This window comes from Dufourea novaeangliae, unplaced genomic scaffold (assembly GCF_001272555.1).
Source record: "Dufourea novaeangliae isolate 0120121106 unplaced genomic scaffold, ASM127255v1 scaffold246, whole genome shotgun sequence".
Lineage (NCBI taxonomy): Eukaryota > Metazoa > Arthropoda > Insecta > Hymenoptera > Halictidae > Dufourea > Dufourea novaeangliae.
Window position 1 is genome coordinate 234,086 of NW_015374139.1, and position 20,080 is coordinate 254,165.

The following is a 20,080-nucleotide window of genomic DNA, read 5'->3' on the forward strand; positions in this document are numbered from 1 at the left end:
CATCTAAAATAACTCGTCACCTATTGGTTGCAATGAAAATTGTTTTAATGAATTATGTAGTATTTTAAGTTAAGTAAACGCGGTTCGGGGTAAAAGCGCGGAAGGAAGAGTGAAACGATCGCGAAAGGTTGAAAGAAGAGCCGTTCGGGGGAGTGGAGTCAGTGGGAAGGGAACAGAGGGGGAGGGGGGACTCGGTATCACAGCGTAAAAGCTCGTTCCATTTACTCTCTCTTCTCCGCTCGCGCGTTTCGTCACGTAGAGCCTTCTACCCCCGGGTGTACTCGATGCCCACAAACAATCCGGCGGCGGAAAGCGTGGAGGATAGCGACGAGGGAGAAAGAAAGGGCGCGGCGCTGGAGGAAAGGGGGGTGGATTGCGCGCCAGTGTAAGTGGAGGAACGGGGGATAGGGTGTAACGGTGCGCCCACGAAACGAACGGATCCCTTTAATCCGTTCTGTCAGAGGCAAATGAACAGTACGGTTGTGGACAAAGCTTTACCTCTTTCCTCTCCGCAGACCCTATCCGACCACCCCCTCCACCCTCTCCATTGCATCGCTGTTTTATCTGAGTTCACCAGCCCCCGCCCTCCTCCACTTTCCTGGTTCCGTTCTTTCTTCCCTAATTTCCATTCACGAGCCTTGCCTCCCCCGTAACGCGACCACTCAACGCCGATATACAAGGAGTGAACGATAGCTCGACCTTTCTCGCGGGAGTAGTAAATTGGAGGGGGAGGTGGGAAGGGTGGGGGCGCGAAAGAACGGGCGTGAAGATCGAGAGAGCGGTGTGTCGGACGCCTAATTTACTTGGTTGGATGCGGAGAGTCGGGGGTGAGTATAGAAAGGGTTGAAACGAGGTCGTAAATGTTAGGAATGCGAGTGAGCAGAATTCGCGGATGTCTGACTAAGCACGGGGCGTGTCCATTTGGGGAGAGACCGATCCTGCTCGGGGTGGGTACGACGAATCGCGTGTGTTAGGATTATTAGTGGACTGCGGATTTTATGCATTCATTATGGTATGCACGATCGTTGTGGTGTCGATGTAATAATAGTATTAACGAAGTTAAATCTGGTCTTTATTTTATTGAACAGAGGGAACGATCTTCTGTTTTGTACCAGGCAGGAGAAGAGTACTTTTCTCCTTTCTCTCCAAGAATGCACGCAATTCCAAAACAGAGAATAGAAAGTTTAGACACGGATTCCACTTAAAAGACGTTGAAGCTAACAAGCGAATCGTTGTACATCGATATACGGTCCAGAATATTCATAAATCATGCCTCTAATTTCTTAGCGGAGATCGTCGTGAAGTATCCTTGCCGATTCTGATTTTGCAATTCGCATTAAAAAAATAATTGAAGTCTGAGATATGCGAACCCCTCACGAATATTCGAGTTCGTTGGATCCTTTCGAAAGCCAGAGTCACTCACAGTCGATCGTTCGCGCGAACAAACCGATGAGAGTTGGATGGATGATTTAGTAGCGGAACCATGGGGCCAGCGAGTCCTCTGAAAGTGGTCGAACCATCTCCCTACCCCCTGCCTCAGGAATAACTCATCTTTCGATCGGTTTTGTCCGACTGGTATTGTCGGACGAACAGGAATTTTATATTCGAGGATCCACACCCGGAAGAATCAGTTTATTTTAAGCGATCGGAAGTGCGTTACGAGGGAAGTAAATCATCGTCGAACCACGGCGGTGAGTTATGAAGGAAAGGGCTTGGGACTAACGAACAACGGGACCATAATGGGAGCGTATCGATCGGTGGACTGTACCTTCTATTTATGGAGCACCCTGTGCGTTCATCATTTCTGACTGCTGGAATAATAGTATTAATATTTCTCGATCCATCGATATACGTGGGCTCGACACGATTGATAAGTGTTCTACTGTCCGTGGACCTCTCGGAATCGCTTGATGTATTGACAACGATAAAGCTAATAATTCTCGACTGAAACTACTAAACTCGTTAGATCTTCCTCTACCAGTCGTTCTCTTAATATTACAACAAATTTTCTGGTATTGGTAGATGCGCTACTCAGCAAAATAGGTCTATTGTTCCCACTATGGTTTCTTCCGTATCGACAGATCTACTAACATTTACAGATATACTGCTACTAATCCGTCATCTGTAAAGAAATTTTAAGGTAAAAGAGAAACCGTAGAACTTAGTTAACGACCCGAGACAAACGTCCAACGAACACACACAATGTCGAAGCCACGAGAAATTCAGGACCGGGATTACAGGACGCGTTTGGCGGTCGTCGCATGTCGGATCGTCGACCGGAAACCAGGAAACCGTTTCCACGCTATTGGGCCCCGGCACTTATGCCCGGTAGTTATTGTACTACCCACTATCCGTCGGCCGAGCCATTTATCGGCCGGCCGCTATTAACGGTCCACGCGTACACACGGATTAACGTCCACGTTCCGTGCCGGCCGCCGGGTAGTCGTCGACGACGCTGTCGAGATTTTTGGGTGTCGTGGTCACGTAATATCGTCGGACCGGCCACTGCGTAAACTGGTTTTGGGGTTGGACGTCCAACACAGCCCGATACCGAATCAGCCCCTGCCCCAACATTGCATTAAGTCTGATGGACCGTGTGTGCGCGCGTGTGCGACAGCTTGCGCGCACACAATATCGTTTCCCGGTTCGGACCAAACTTGCAGGGTATCGAGCAGCACAGAATTCGATGTGAATAGCTTTTTGATAGGTGGACGCGTAGAGGTCATATGAAGGTCAACTTCGTTTTTTTTTTTAAATGGTTCAAGCTTCTCTGCCTAGTAGCTTCCTCTCTTTGAGCTATCCTATTCACCAACAATTTACGGTTCTCATTTCGAACCGCAACGACCGATAAAGAGATCCAAGCCTTGCGTTCCACCGCCCCTTGAAATCCCACGATCCCGTATCAGACCGATTCAGTCATCACGGCCATCCCCAGAGTGTGCACAATGTACACTGCGCGCTTTCTGATGTCTCTCTCTCTCTCTCTCTCTCTCTCTCTGGACTCTCGTAGACACGCGCGCGCCGCGATTCCTCGTTAATTACGGCCCGGGGAATCCGCGTCGCGCAAACAAACCGGTCTATTAAGGGCGGCTAATTGAAAAATCCGCAGCTAACCAGCCAGTGAACCGACAGAGGAGGCGAGGGGAAGCGATTACCGGGAAGTCAAACAAAGAAATCGGGAATTCTGTTTGCCCCAGCGAGATACATCGCGCGGGCGCACGCTAATTGCAGGGACCAGCGGTTGGGGGGCCAGCTTCCGTCTTTTCCCACGGGGATCACGGAACGAAATCCGACGACACGGTTAATTAAACGATCGTGTAACCAGGAAATACAATTCTGTATTCCTCGACGACCCGTTTCATTGTAACATTTGTTTTATGGCAGTAGCGGTTACGATGCTGTGGTAATAATCTGTTAGTTATTTATGGAGATATGTAAAGGGGAAATTCGATTAGTTGATCTAATGATTATTTTTTATCCAGGCTGTAATCTACTGCGATAATTGAAGAAGGAAGAAAATATTATACATAGTACCAAGATTTGATGAAAATAATACGTTAAAACTGATTGGAAATGATTTGTATGTATGTACTGGCTTTCTTTATGTCGTTCCACCAAACGTGAGCACAGGTCCCATACGTTGTGACTGGTAATGTATCCGACTGGTCCATGTTTGCTGAAATCGGCATCGAAAATAACGAGACTTCGTTCTTTTTATGCAGAGTTTATGGTAGAGATTGGGTAATGGCATCGAAGGAGATTTAATTACAACTTTGTTCGCGAAGTTCTCCGACTCTTTTCCTTTCAGCTGTCCGATTCGTTTCTTTCTCGTCTTGCTTTAGGAACTTTCGCCGGGGAACTCGACGGACGAGAATTATTCCGGATAAATTGGTGCTCGTTAATCGAAAGCTCGATCTCGATCTGAATTCTACTATATACACTCGTTAATTAGAGTAACGAAGCGCTGTTCTCTATCCGAACAACAGTGGATGGTTAGAATTTATACGATCATCTAATAATATATGTGAGCATATAATTCGCGATTTCGGGCCGATTCACTCGTTATTTTCAACGCTTCGATGCTTCCCTGAGTTATTAATTATCGAATTACCAACCGTTTCGAGAAGAACGCTTTGAAACTGGGTTACGAAATTGGACGTTTCTTATTAAAATTCCCGGGGAAAGAAGCTACGGTGGCGGCGTTAAACTTTCTTCGTTATCTCGAAAAGTTTTTTCGTTCGAGGTGGCTCAGCCCGGCGGAAACGAAATTTTCGTCGTGCTCGTCGCTATTTAAAAAAAGAAAAATCGCTGGTTCTTTTCGCGCAGTAATTTTAATAAAGACAATCGCCTTGCCGTTTTCTTGTCGACTTGCCATCGCGCGACGGAATACTCCGTAGGAAAACGCTATCGGATTTATTTCCTCGATGAGAAAAAAAGAGAGAGAGAGATTCCCGTCTTGGATGAGACTTACGAACAATATTTGCTGAACGTGAGGCCGGCTCGTCTGCCATCGATCGCCGGTTACGTCGAAACGGGAGAAATTAACGAACAGAAAGGGAGGAAAATGGTATATATTCTAGGGTAGTACTTGAAAACGCAACAGAAGCGTTAAATCAATGATGAAATTTATCGAGAAGAGTCGTAATTCTGCGAAAATAATCGTAAAGTTTTGTTATGAACGCTTTTTCTTAAGAAAACAAATTTCTTTTTTCTTCCAAAAAACATAAATTTATTGGAACCCAGTGATCCTGTTCAGATTGAGAAATGGGTGGTTCTTCGTGGACAATAAATTGAAATAATATTAATCGCGTGATTGTACGTGCAGTTGATATTTTCTCTAATGGATACGTGGTACAACACAGAGAAGAAATATGTAGTTTTGTCTACAGTAATTTTCCAAACATGGCCACAGAACAAAAGAGAGTGAATTTACAATTAAATGTTATCCCGCTCCCGTGATTTCTCGATGGACGTCGAGCCCAACCCCTCTAAATATAGGAAGGACACTGCGAGTGGAAGCTAACCAGTTATTATTGTAAAAAGGTGGCTATTGTGGTACCAGTTTCCGTAATTTCTGGTACATTTGTCGTCACCCCAGCGTTAAAATTCCCGGCTCGGTTTACCCGTCCCGCCGAGAATAACCGCAATCGACTCGATGGTACAACTCTCTTATTTCAAGAACCGCGAACAAGCTCACCTTTCTTTGGTAATAAAAATAGCTTAGATTCATAAAAAATATAACCTTGAGATTAAACTTCATTTTCATTGGTCCTACTTCCACCTAATTTCTTTCGATTATAATTATAACTCTTCAATATTCAACTCTATGAATTCCCGTGGGAGTTAACAACAGAATTGTATCGAATCAGGCGAGACGGTGCATAAAAATGCATCGTTACTTCGTGTACGATTCGGCGATCGAACGCGCAGAACCGAATTTCCTGAAACTTTCAACTCGCTTGGCCGTGTAGAACGCTGACCAATATACTTGAAACACGTTGTTCCAGAAACACTTCGACTGTCTGAATCGAGGAGGATCCAGGCTTTTTTCCCTCTCTCCTTGTCTCGTTCCACGGTTTGATCGCGCGAAACATTCTCGCGGGGGCACGTGACGCGTCTCCTCAGGCGGTTCCTCAGCGTCCAATTAGTCGATGCAACAATGCGGATGCCTGGATGCGCTGCCGCGAAAACCGCCTCGTCGTTATTCGCGAGGGTTCAGGCGGGCACGGGTGTATTAGCAGCCGACAGAGAGGGATCGTTAGGAGCCAGAAGCGTGCAGCTGGAATCGGTGTGTCTGGTAATTGGCACGATACTACAGGCGTGCGACTCGTGTCGCTGTGAATTCGTCCCCGAAGCGGATTCCTACCTGGTGGCTGGAATCCTAGAGCTTGGTATGATTATGACAGAATTAATCGAATTCTTTTTTCCACCCTTTTCTGCGATATTTCGTGGACAGATTTGAAAGATTGTGGTTCGTAGGTAGATATGACCGTGACTAGGAATGGAGAAATTGTGGAATATTTGGATTCGAACTGAAATAATCGGGCATTCATCTACTTCTCAACGTTGGTTATTGTTTTAAATTCGTAGGGTTTCAAATATTTAGTTTCTATTATGTGTGTCTTACGTGGAATTATTTTTAACCATTTCGCTATGATAGCTTGAGGCAATGTTCATTCGAACGTGTCTACGAATTCATAGAATTAGACTCCGTTTAAAGATTCATAGTACAGAGCACCGACTGCTTCCAACCGATCTGCACGGGGTCGAGCTGCTCACGGAACGTACAATACAAAATGGAGAAGTTTGTTATCCGATTACCTTGATTCCCCGCGAATTCGTGAATGAAGAGAGGAGAACCGGACGGCCTGCAATTCGAGGCAATTAACGGTCCTCTCCAGCTATGAAATACTCGCGGGAAAACACCGGGTTTCGAAAGTAGAATAGGATTTAGGGGATCACGTCGAAGAACAAACAAGTTCTACGACGGCCAGAGAATGCAGACACGGTCGTACTATAATGTAGTCGAAACCAACCGGCAATTCGAGGACCATTTTCATCTTGCTCCGAGCACTTGAGATCGGATCACCGAATACAGAGAGGATAATTATTCGTGCTTTGTGAAACACGTTTGCGATACACGTTTACGTTCCCCTAGGCGGATCAGAGCACAACTAACGGGCAAACACCACTTGAACCTGATACGAACACTTCAGACCAAACGATGGAATCGTGTAAAATAATATTCGACCTTCGTTATATTTGGATAATCGCGTACGCATTCAGTCGGATTAAAATTAATCGATGGCTCAACGCTCCATTTGCCCTGCCTAATAACGCGTTCGAATTAAATTTCAATATATTCGACCGAACATTCGAATTATCGCGTCGGTATAGTCGAAAATAAACTCAACTTAATCGAAGTCATTCCCACTTTTTTTATCTAGGTCACAGACACCATCTTACGTTTCAATAGGAATATTTCGTTACCAGAATTAATGGGTAATTGGTCTCCAGGTTTGAATTATTCGATATTAATGTTAACTAGAAGATCATCAGGTGTGTAGGTGAAAGTGACCCTCCAGTCGACTGATTTTCCCGCACCCATAGTCATCGTAACGCGACGAGAAAGCATCATCCAACGGTCATCCTCACCTATCGATCTACCTGAACGCATCAATTGCGATTTAACGAAAAGGAAGGACGCGAACAGTCTCTGCGACAGGTGATTTACGAGCCACGAAAATTGAAGGAAGCGGCTGCGTGCCGGTGACGCATCGCCGCAATTTTTCAACCCCTCTACGACCGGTCAAAAATGAATTTCGGCGGATTAGATATTCCGGGGAGGGAACGCGTCGCAGTCACTCGTTCTTTTGCTTACATATTGCAATAAAAGTTGTGAAAGATCTGAGTAAATGCACTGTCACAAGGAAAAAAACTTTCACAAGGAAGAATACTAAGATTGCCACACACAAATCACTCAGAATCAACAAACAAAAAACAGGTATGTACTGATTCGTAAACAGTAGCAGAAATCGGTTTCCTCGAAAGTGAAACCTCCTATTAAAGAATATTCACCCAACACTTTCGATTTCACAGATATACTACAAGCTCCACGTACAACACAATTCTCGACACACTCAGCCTGGCATCGTTAACGCTTAATTTCCGACTGGTCAGGACCAAAAACGTATTTAATGAGGCTTTACCTAGCGCTTACAATCGAACGCCACTCGAGCATTCGATTCGTCCCTCTGTTAATCGGTCCGCAATATACCGCGGTGCTCCGTCTTTAATCGCATTACCATCTGCCGTAACATCGTTAACGGGACGTTGCTTTATCGCCGTCGACTAATTCGATCGTGTTTTCAGTCGCGAACCGCGCCAGGCGAGAGCGGCGTCAGGAAACGTTGCGTTCGAACTGGCTTCCCCTTTCCCCTGCCTGGATACCATTAATATCAATTTCCATAAGAGCACGGATACCATTAAAGAGAATCACGATGTACGACTAACACTACGTAAACACGGTGAAACAGGGCATAGATCACTGAGAATTGTTTAACTTTAGTTAGTGTGTAATTAAAAATTGTTTATTACGGTTAATTTCTTATTGTATACCACCGTCACAGATCCAGTTTCTAATCACCGGAGAAATCACACAGTCCGATAATCGAATATAGATGTGCACGAAGAAATTTAATTAACGTCTTCATGATACAGAGGTTCAGGTCAGAAGCGAACTTGACTCGTCTTTGGAAGTTTCCTGATGTTCGCGCGTGTTGAGATGGCTTCTCCTGTCTGCGTTTCTCCACGCGAGACTCGACTACGATTGGGAGCCATCGGAGAGCCGATTGGATTCGATGAATCTCGCGGACGTTTTCGCGCCGATGCCCGACGTTGACGATTCTGCGAACTCACGGGTTCGCTGCACTTGATATACTTACACGGTAATTCGAAGTTCAACATGAAGGGTGACGCAAGGCCCGAATTCCGAACGTTGTAACGTGATTAAAGTTGTCGGTAACTTCGGGAGTCGTTGCTTCGCGGCTGTCTGTTAATGAAGTTCGCAGGAGTGCCCTCTGGCCATGAACAGGTTACTCGTCGTGCAAGTGCCGTTAAATTTCCAAAATTTTCACGCTCCAGTGAACCTTTCGCGTTCATTCTGGTGGTTTTTTAACAAGTCAAACTCTAATTAAGGGAAAACGAAATTTCTGAGAGATCAGCTTACGAGGACACACTGTAACTGAAGCTATTTTCGACGGGACCAACGATTCCAGTGTCGAATTTTAGACACTATTTGGAAATTCGATATTCCTTCATACAGGGTGTCCAGCCTTGAACACCTTAACTATCTCACTTGTTTTAAAAAATAGGACAGAATGTAGTAAAACACTACAGTAAATCATTGATGAGTGTTCGACGACTCCCGGTACAGAACATAAAATATTTCATAAACTAATGGCCACAGGCAGCTGCAACAAATACCACTAACTTCAGAATTCCAAGGTCTATCACTATGCTAAATCTCATTAAAAAGTCAGGGTTACACCTGGCGACTTCTGCTTGCCGGTGCCGAGGACTCTTCGAACACTCACTGAAGATTTACTCTATTTCTTTTCCAAAGAAATCGAAATCTCACTCAGACCAGGTCCAAACGTTTCCTGATTTGAATCACCTCGGGTTTACTCTTTCCGGAACCATGGCAGAAGAGGCAACAACCGTTGGAGAAGCAAATTCCAGAGCGAAGAAGAAGAGATCCGGCCACTTATCTCGATCTAACTGAAACGTCCCCTGCAAACAGTCGCCCCCGTAGCACCTTCCCGTATCACCTCATAGTACGGTTCTTCTTCTTCGGACACGAGCAATTTTTCACACGGTGGGGACCAACGTTCCGGTGTGTAACCGGCACGCGACTGGCACGGACGATTTAGCCTGTTTTCGTCGCGGAGAAATGGCCCGGTACGCGGGAAAACAATTCCGCAGGCGGAAACGCCGACCGGCGATATTTCGTCCCCGGATCCCGTATTATTTACACGAGGTAGAGACTCCCTGAGCTCCCGAGGGAATGTATCGATGTCGACGGGGGGAACTTGATACTACGATCAATACCGCGCGTGTAAGCTTCAAACTTAGCATCCTATCGAAGGTACCCCTATCAACGGTATATATCGAAGATAGGTACCTATCGAAGGGGTTAGAACGCGTGTCCCTGTCGAACCAACAACATCTATTTACCCTGTTCGTGTCCCTGGGAATATCAACATATATAAGCCTCGACACACAGACATGTGGATGCACGGGGAAATGAAAAATAACAGGATGGTTGTAATAAAATTTCGAATCGGCTGAAACTTTAATATCCGGTGTTCGAGGTCGAATGAGGAACACGTACAGTAAATCATCGATGAGTGCTCGAAGGCTCCTTGGCACTGAGTGTTCCAGGCGCTTGCCTGGTTCAGAATGAACGACGAAATAATTCTATTTCTTCGTCACCTACAGAATCCCAATCGATCACAAACGTAAGGACTAATTTCACCATCGAGAACAGCCTTTCTGTCTTCGGAGGGCCACTACAGTACTCCTGCCGTACGAACAAAAGGGTTAAACGAATAAACGACCGGAAGACGAAACAAATGTCCCGTGGAAAATCCCGTGGCTCGCGGCGCGAGATTACAACACTCGGCACACCGCACTTTTTCACCCGTGGAAGTTCCCAGGCGCGGTTATTGCAGCTCCTCCAGTAGTTCAGTTCCGAGAGAATAAAGTATACCGTTGGCCGTTCCCGTGCGCCATCTTGTTGCGTCTCCGTCGGCCTGTTGGCCCTCACGGGGAATCGTCGGTGCTTCTTTGCTGTCCATGACGAAACAGGGGGATGAACCGTGAAACGGATAAGAGAGGGAGAGGTAGTATCCTCGGGGAGCAGCAGCAGTATTTACTCACAGTTGAATGGATCCTGCGTTGAAATGTTTGTCGTGTGTAAATCGTGACGGATGGTGAGGGGATGGTGCGATACACGCTCGCTTGAATTTCTGTTATTCGGTTAATCGTGGGCACGAGCTGGGGACTGGTGTCGATCGTGCATGGTGTCCACCGATTTAATTTAACGCCTCGCCCTCGATAGGCGAGAAACTGTAATGGCGTTCCACCCCCACCTCCACCCGAGCAAACAAGACCTGCCCGCGCGTGATTACCGGTTACAGTACGGGCTCATTAATATGATACCGCGTAATTGTCGGCTGGATCGATGAGGTGGGGGGAAGAATTATGCGGGTACGTGTCGCCACGCTCCTCCTAGCTACCCTTCCGTATACGATGGAAAATTTTGGAGGGAAAAGCGGCAGGGATAAATGAGGGAAACTGTGGGAGATGAAAATTGTGGGGATGATGGTTAAATCGGAGTTAAAGTGACGGGTGGTAGGATGGTATGACGAGGGAAGTTTTAAGAAATCTGAGACGGTCGGGGAACGGTGGAGATGGTAATCTGGTCGGGAATTAATGAAAATTCAATGGAAGGAAATAGAACGATATTGAAATGGGATGGAAAAGAATGACGAGAGGTTGGCGTGAAATTCTGCGAAACTGAGTGGAGATCTAGAATTGCGATGAAAATACAGTGAATGGTATCCTGGTGAAATCACAGAAACCGCATAGGTATGATCTTGGATATTACTCACTTAGATATATGTCAGGTGCTTAAAAATATAAAAGAATATTTCTTCGTGATTGCTAAGTAATTTGCAAGCATAAGTTTTTAACTCGTACATTCGCGCATTGGACCCACGGAACATGTGACCTCGCCACACGTCGTGGCCATACGTTTTGTATTCCGAGCACGATTACACTCGGTGTCCTCGGAGGACATCGTGTGTGTCTGAAGAACTCTCGAGGGAATACCAGAGAGAAGTATATATCTCTTGTGTGGAAAGCGTGACAAATGAAAAATGTGCCCACTGTTTGAGCATCATTCTAATTGCTTGAACTCATTGTTTAAAACTATCCGCACGTAGAATCCACTATTACTTTCAATTTCTTACGTTTAAACATCCCCCAAGCATAAAATATCCTACGGGTGAAATTCAGTACGCTAAAAATTCTCAACGTTTAAAAATACAATACTTCTTTTACTTGATAAATATATTCTTCGAACCCCATACTCCTAGAATAATTGAAATCTTTGATTTCCCTACGCTCCCAATTTCTCACACCCAGAATATATCCAAAGTATTCTCCGAATATTCAACGCCAACATTCGTTCCCCGCAAACGAGGAAGCACCTACAACAATATATCAATCTTCACGCACAATTACCGTCCTCGTCTAGGATGAATAAGTCGCGTTTCGCGTATCCACGTTCGCGTATTTGTTAGAGCCGACGAGTCTCGCTTCGCCGCGGGTACACTACTCTGCCAATTAGCAATTAAACGATTAATCATGCCGTCTGGCGTTCGACGATCATTATTATTCCCCCGCTACGATGGTAGGGCGGAAAACACAGCCGGGAAAACCGAATCGCGTTGGATCCCTAAAAGGGCGATTAATTTCCGAAGTCCGTCGACGGCTAGAAAGGAAACAATCTATCTCGGATTCACCCATCCCCCTCCCCCTGGCGCTCCACGAGCGACTTGTTATCGACTTTTTAAAAGTTGAACAGTTGATTGCCGCCCGAGAGAAAAAGGATCGTTACTCCCTCAGCCAGCCAGGCCCGTTCCCCGATTTTCCCGTCGAGGAATTTTATCTTTAAGAATGCGCGCAGTCAGTCCGCCGATGAATCTTGTTACCTTAATGGCCGCTCGAGAAGAAGAGAAGATCGAGGGGAGAGAGGTAAGAGTAACGCACTTTTCCACTACTTTTCACACAGGGCCTGCCTCGAGACAGTGACATCGATACCTTGTACCAATTTGACTCTTGGCCGAAGTGCCCGTTGTTTGCTAAAATATTTAGGTACTGACGGAAAAAAAATACGTTATTAAGAAATAGTACCAATCGACTTCCTTTGGTGTCATTAGATACCATTGTATTGTTCACGTACGTTGAGGTGTGGTACGGTTTCTGAGGGTTAAAACTCCTAAAAATGACCAATGATTGTACAGAAAATTACGATGATAACATCGAAAGGTTTATAAAAATAAATAACGTGGAGAGACTTAGACGAGAATCCAAGAAACTTGAGAATTTCAAAGGGACGTTCTTCATGAGATTCGTCTGTCTGCGAAGAGATGAAAAACTCCAAAACGAGTTCGCTCGTAAAGTTGTTCTCGAAGAATTCCGCGTACCCTCGCACAGGTCCGTCGACCTCTCTCTCCTCTCGTCTGCAGATAACCGCGCCTTCCCGTATACGGAATTATTATGCAAACTGTTTACCCCTGGGAACAGAGAGTCGGTCAGCTGCAATACAGTCCGCGACAGGGTTGCACAATGGCGGTACCCGGAGTAAAGTTTCTTCCCGCCGGTGACATCCCGAGCACGAGCTATTGTTCGCGAGTAGAAGGGGATGGAAAACGTTTGGACGAACGTGGTGTGTTTCTCCCAAGATCGCCCTTTCTTTCCTGTCACCTTCGTATCGTTAACCGCGGAATGGGTCGATGTCGCGATGGGGTCGTCGAACCCGCAAATGAGGAAACTTTAATGGACAGCGATTTTCTAAGTGTCGTTTATATTCATGAATGAAAGAAAATAATTGAATCATTGATATTCACGAAAGAATGAAACTTCTATACTTGAGCTACCAAAGCAGTCGAAATGACTGATTCGTAAACTTATACAAATTTTTATAATGTCATTATGAATAGACTGCGGATGATTTATGGATTGATTTACTAACTTGAAATTATATCAGAGACTTTTTTCATTTATTACGAGGTAAAGTAAAATTTCTACTTACTTTTACCAAAAATGTTCACTATAATGTGTCTTGCTTATTCACATTTACGATGAATGAATAAAATCAGGAGTCTAGCCATAAGAGTGCATTTTCTGCGATTCTTAACTTTTATTGCAATATATATTAGCAAACAAGTTCGTTAATTTACCGATTTGTGTATTATCAATAGGCTCTCCGCTTTACCAACATGACAAAAATTAAGACAAGTCTTCGATGGTTCTGGTTTTAAAGTCTTTCTGTCATCAGAGGACAACAAACCATGTACGCAGGAAGCATGCACAATTGATATGGTACTTTGTCATTCGTATCTGATATGTCAAAAGAATCACACGAATGCCATTTATAACAGCAGTAATACATCTTGCTGCGACACGAGTGTGCAACAGGCGAAGATTCAACATGCATCGTGACTGCTGTTCATTATACTAAAATCTGACTACATTATAACCAATACGTTATAATTAATTCTATTTTATACCATGAATGTATGTACGTACACATATCATTAATTTAGTTGAAAACAAGCTCTGTTTACTGTAGGTCTGTAGCACTCACACACACACGTTTTCTCAAGAGTTCCTTAAAGTTTCCGTAGCAAGGTTTCGCGACACGTTCCACACGCTGTCAGTCCCGTTGAATCGAAATCCGTCAGTGACACGTCTACACGCGATCGTGGACCAACGGGGGTCTCTCGTGGAATCCGCATTGCAGATTTCCCGAACGATCAGCGAACAATGGTGTGTACCCCTCCCTCTCCCCTTCGCCCTCCTGACGATAAACCGAGCGCGTTGATAACGCCAGGAACGTCTTAATTTCATGCATTGGGAGCGGATCGATGCCTGGGGGCTCTCTCGGTTACCCCATAAAGTCTGGTTACGGTTTGTTTCCGTGCATGGCGAACAGGGGGGTTTTACGGCTCCCCGAGGGATCGTCAAGCCCGTACGACCGACGGCATCCACCGCCACATAGCGATGACGTATTCCTCCTTCTTGGCCCCCCGGGGTACGGCGACGTTTAGCTTCGCGCGCAGGTTCGGTTTTACGACGCTTCATGCGACGTCCTCGCGACACCTCGACGTGATCGGAATGTACATCGAAGAGAACAGAATTGCGTATCTTTTTTTTCCACGCTATCCTGAGCATCGCAACGGTTCATTTGATACAGTGGCCTTCTGAGCTCGATTGTTCGAACTGGTATTCGGAAACGTAAGTGAAAAATGGTATTTGTGCTGTTTAAGACTGCAGATTCTTATGCAAAATGAGATACTCTCAAGTGTTCTGTGAAGACAATAGTAAAAGTAGGAATTTCTTCCTTCACCTAAGTATCTTGTCAGGTTCAGAATAAAGTAGAAAACTTATTACATCCGACAAAAGTTTTGTCCTCCGTTGTATTTCACAGAGCCCTATTGGCTATAAAGGTATAAAATCCGTAGATGAACTAGTGTAATCATGTAAAAACCTGTTGGAACAAACAAATTGGACTCTTTCCAGACCACTACCTGTATTCACCCATGTGTATCGGTTGATTTAAAAACTGTGTCGAATTCATCAAACGAACCATGCCCACCCCGCCAATGGACACCATGAAAGATCAAAGAATACGTTCGTTCGTTTCGAATTGCCAGTTGCACAATATTAAATGAACAAAGTAAACACGACAATTCGACGACAGGGCTTGATGCATAAAGCCCTGTACATTCCAACCTGCAACACCTATTCACGAGACACATTCAGAAAGTGCGCGAGTGGGTGTCGAGTCGTACCGAGGGGGGTGAAGAACAAGCAGTCAGAAGGCAGACCGGGACGCAACCGGAAATAAATCGATGTTCACACGAGCGAGGGGTCGCAGTCGGTTGATTAAACCCGGTAAGAAGGATGCAGCCTACACAGCAGCCGAGGGAAAAAGGGGTTTGTCGACGGAGGGTGAGTGTTGGTGGATGATTGTAGGCGCGAAAACGAGGGATGCTCGTCGCGGAGTGATCCTTTCGTGGCCGTCGAAGCGTGGCTGGGCTGCTTAAACCAACGCGCGTCGATTCGCCGCGCGCGAAACTTCTCCGTCCAGACGGCCCCGATATTCATCGTCGCGACGAAGGGCTGGGCGCGAAACGGAACGTTGAAAAAGAGAACGGTGCCTCCTGGGGACGCGCAGAAACCTCTGAAAGAGGAAAGAAGGAACAGGGCGACGAGGCAGAAGTGCCGTCAAGTGGAATGCAAGGTGATGCAGCGGGAACCCCTTGCTCTTGCCCGCCCACCCGCTTCGCTCGTCTTCCGCTCGGTCTCACCCCTCCGTCTCCATCGCTTCCTTTCCCTGCCTACCCAGTCCTCCTACGTCTTTGCCCCGTTTCACGGACATGCCAGCGTGGTATATTTTATTCCGCTTGTCCCTGCTGAATTATTTCCCGCTCCCGTGCATCCGCTCTATTCTTGCTCGGACATTTCCAGCAAGACTTCCGGACTGGCAGATTGGAGTCGTCTCGTCTGATCTGCGCGTTCTTATCCCCCTTCTGGAGGTGGTATTCGCAGAGGGAGATGCTTGAATCATGACCAGACGGGTGTTTGGTTGTTACGATGTTGATGATGGATAATAACGGCGTCTCCGAGATGCCAGAGTTACCGCACTACAGACCACCACTTATTGTCGCCTGTCTTTAATGGTAATAGTGCATCGGAAGTTTGGTTGTCGTAGAGAGTCGTTGTGGAGAAGAGTCCATCATATGATTTTCGTGAAGGGATATTGTTCTGAATCGTCATGTAAGTAGCGACCTTCTTGGTGGATAATGGTTTTGTAATTTCGAAGTACATGCTCGAGTGTTTGAAGATAAGATAAGTCTTTATACAGCTAGTTCGTTCGTAGAATATCAACGTATAGCGGGAGTTGGGGCACTTCGATGCAACGGGGCACAATGAACCATCAATAGTATCTCGATATTCATAAACATTCAAAAGTCCAGTATATGACTACAAGAGGAGATCGCTTATTATGGATATCGAGATACTATTGCTGTTTCATTGTATCCTGTTGCATCAAAATGCCCCGACTCCCCCTATAATTACAATGTCTTCGAATAATAATATCACTAAGCACTACAAAATGAAACTCCCCTAGCGATCGTCATCATAGACTGTGCTGGAAAACTTTAATCCACGCTCTAAATTTACCCCAAAGAAATTTCCGTATTCATCATGCTTCACCCAATTCTCCTTTTCATCGTTCCCATTTCTTTAGCCTTCCAATTCAACTTCTGTCTCCGAATATCTTCTCCCGATCGACTTTCATCCAACGTTATGCCTCCCTTTCATCCTCAAAACGGAAACACTTATCATTCTCTCCGTTCCTCGCCAGTCTCCTCATCTTTATTCGCCATTCACAGCCTCGAGCCTTCGTCCTTCGGTTCCTGTGGCGTCTTTTTCGCGATGCTGAGCACGCGCCGATCGCAAGAATGAAAAGTACGACGTTACGTGGCCGGCTATTCGGTCCGCCTCGATGCATTCTTTACCCGTCGCCAACCATCGGCTTCTTCCCGCCCTTTTCGACGTCCTCGTTCGCGGGTCGTTCCAACGCCAGTCGATCCTCGTTTCTCGCCATCGTGCGTTTTCCAGGGGAAAAGAACCAACCGCACACGTGTGTACTTCTTCCACGACGTAGTTCCCTCGATAACGCCTGTCACGTCCCAGGTCTATGCGTTTTTTTTTCGAGCCGGCTACTGTTCCTCGTGTTTCTTCGAGGACCGAGAGGTATGGGGATTGTCGATAGAGGAAGGGAAATGGATGGCTATCGTTCGAGAGGAAAAGGGAAGATTTTTCGAGATTAACTGAATATTTCGAAGAGAATATCTGTTACGAAATACAGGATGATTCTAGGTGATGACTGAGACGAAATTGTAGAATAAAATTTCACTCCGTGAAGCCGCAATTGTACGAAAAGAAGTGAAGAAAGATTATTTTTTTGGGAGTAACGAAATATTCCAATGAGTCACGACTACAGAACAATCCAGACAGGCAAATACACATCACCATGTGAATTGAAAGAAGACAATCGAGAGTTCATCGTTCACCAAAACTGAACGAATACCCAATACCTCGAAATAGAATCCTCGTAACAGAAAGCTCCACATGCTTCTCTTGTTTTATTTCTTTCTTTTTGTAATAACAGCAGACACGTTCCTACCATTTTCCTCGGAGCATATGAAATTCTAATGGCGGAGCAAGAAACGCAGGAAGGAAAAAACCGTGACGCGCAATCACACCGTTACAATTTCAGTTCTCGCGGTGCACTCGAGTCGCTCGTTATTCGTCACTCTTTCCACCAATTTCAGACGACGACGCATTCGCACGGTTCTCTCTGCCTAGCAAGCGACACACGTACGCGTACAAGCGCGGTCGCGTAACTTCTGCTGCGTGCTCGAGAGCTAGAGGACGGTTTGTACATTTCCTTTCCAGGACACGGCTGTCCTGCGACGTTCCACGGTTTTCCCAGGACACGATCCATTTCGACGACATCTTTGCTGTTCGTCGCCGAGTTCTAGCTCGGTTCGCGGATCCAGAGCTGAGAATTCTAGGAATGCTGTCGCGCGATTGCGAACAGTTTCTGTCGTAATTATACATAGTTCGATTCTAATTGGTATCTATCTGCTCGATTGCAAGAATATTTATTTAGTGATTTAACGGGTATAAACCCAGTATAGATATATAACAATTAATGAAAATAAGATTAGAAACAGCAACAATTGAGGACATGAGATCTGACCATTTTTTAGCTTGAATAAGAAAGAAAGATCGTTGACAACTCTGCGTTCAGCCAAAGAAGTTATATTTAGTGTGTTTAATAAAGTTCATATATGTATATTTTTTCCCCGAATCGAGATCGAAGAAAATCTTTCAGAATCATTTTCACGGTAAGAATATTATCGAATAATACACTTGTAGCAATGATGAATAGGAATATTTCAATGGAGCAATTAATATAAGGTCAGAAATATCAATAAAAGTAATTGATTACGATCGACTTCAATAACGATGTACTATACGAAATCACACGCTGCACAGAATTTCAAATGGAAATACACATGTTCGAAACAGAAACACGCATGTCATCGTTTACAAGATAAGTACATCCTGCCAGTCCACAGTCAGATCCAATGGAAACACGCGAAACGATTCCAGCTTCGAGGACGCACATTCACGCGGCGAGATCGGGGGACGAGCGTGCGCGGCGCAAAGAACTCCTGTTTGCCTGCAACTGCATAAGGGATGCAATACCGAAAGCAGTTTACCGAGTAAATAGCATTCCAAGTTTCCGTGCGTTCTCAACCGGAATCCCCCAAGTCGAATTCCCAGAAATCTATGTCGTTCTGCGTTCATTCTCGATCGTGTTCGACTTATTCTACTTCCGTGTATCATTTAAAAACAGAAGAAAATCGTTCTATTTGAAACGGGGGAGCGGAAGAAAATTCATTAAACGTTTCCCTCGGTCATTTTGCTTGTCTCGACGACGAAGCAATCCCTTAAGTCCCGGTCGTTCCCCTCGGCAACGGTTAATGTCACTCACCTGACAGCTGGAAGGATAGTCTCGGGCCGGACAGGGGGGGCGATGGGGTTGGCCAGAAATCTGAAACAACACAAGAGATCCCCATATTATGTTAACTGCCTGGTGGGAAACTTCGCCACGTCTGATCTTAAATTGCATGCCCTGAATCATGATTCCGTGTTCGTTTTGGAAGCACGAGGAATTTGCCTCCCCAGTCACCGTCGATATTCGCTGGGGAAATCGGAAGAAAGCGGACGGTGAACTTTGGGGAAAACTGCGCCAGAATTGCGCGTTGTCGGCGGAAACTCGCTAAAAATCTTTTTACTATTTAAATGTTTTAAATAATTTTACAAATGACTATTACTTGTTAATTGTATGAAAAGAAAAGTTTTCTGGAAATACCAAAAAGATGCAGTGCATTAAGTAGTCTGAGGCTTTCATGATCCGGCATCAATGCAGTTCTTACCATACCTTACACCCAAATACCTCGACGATAATAATAAATATCACTGACAATATGTTCCACTCTCATAAATTCATTCCTTCTGAAAGATGAAACCGAAAGTCGTCAGATTTTTACCGAATTTTATGAAAAAGTTTCCGAATTTCCTCCAGGTACAGAGAAAGGCTACCTGTCCTTTGGATCGAAATGAGCAAAAACAACCTCACAGAGCCGAGGAATCTGTGTATCGCAGCGAGATTGTACCCAGAGAGGGACACTTCTCGTGGAACAGACTGTCGGACGTCGGTTAAGCCGATTTCCATGACAGAGAACGCACATTAGCGGACTCTCGGGCGTTAATGTCCTGCCAGGTGAATACGGGAAGTGGAACTCGATGTATCGCCTGGAAGACGAACGGAGGGAGCGGCTTCTGCGAATGGCTTTAAAACTAAACGCAGTTAAATATTCTTTCTTAATAAATTCCCTCCTGATGGGCGACTATAATCGTCCACAGTACACAGAGATCGCTTCGAGTCGGGCGATTATACTCGCCCGTGGTATCGAAAGGATTAAAAGTGTCCCGACGCGTCGTTGGAACCAAAACGTCTGGAAAAAAATGACCGACTATAAACACCGCACGGAGGACATATTCGCGGCCAAAGACCGCGGCGCCATCGCCGTAAATAACGTACACGGCGAACGAGTTCGCGAGAATTTATCGAGACAATTTT

General features: G+C 45.4%; 1 protein-coding gene across 1 annotated transcript in view; it reads right to left on the reverse strand.

Moving 5' to 3' along the window:
* Nucleotides 1-18,983, reverse strand: part of LOC107191401 (RNA binding protein fox-1 homolog 2) — a 192,515-nt gene extending 173,532 nt beyond the window's left edge. Inside the window, exon 1 of the mRNA XM_015580431.1 lies at nt 18,929-18,983. The gene's annotated coding sequence lies outside the window, so the exon portion shown is untranslated. The remainder of the gene's footprint in view (nt 1-18,928) is intronic.
* Between the last annotated feature and the right edge of the window lie 1,097 nt (nt 18,984-20,080).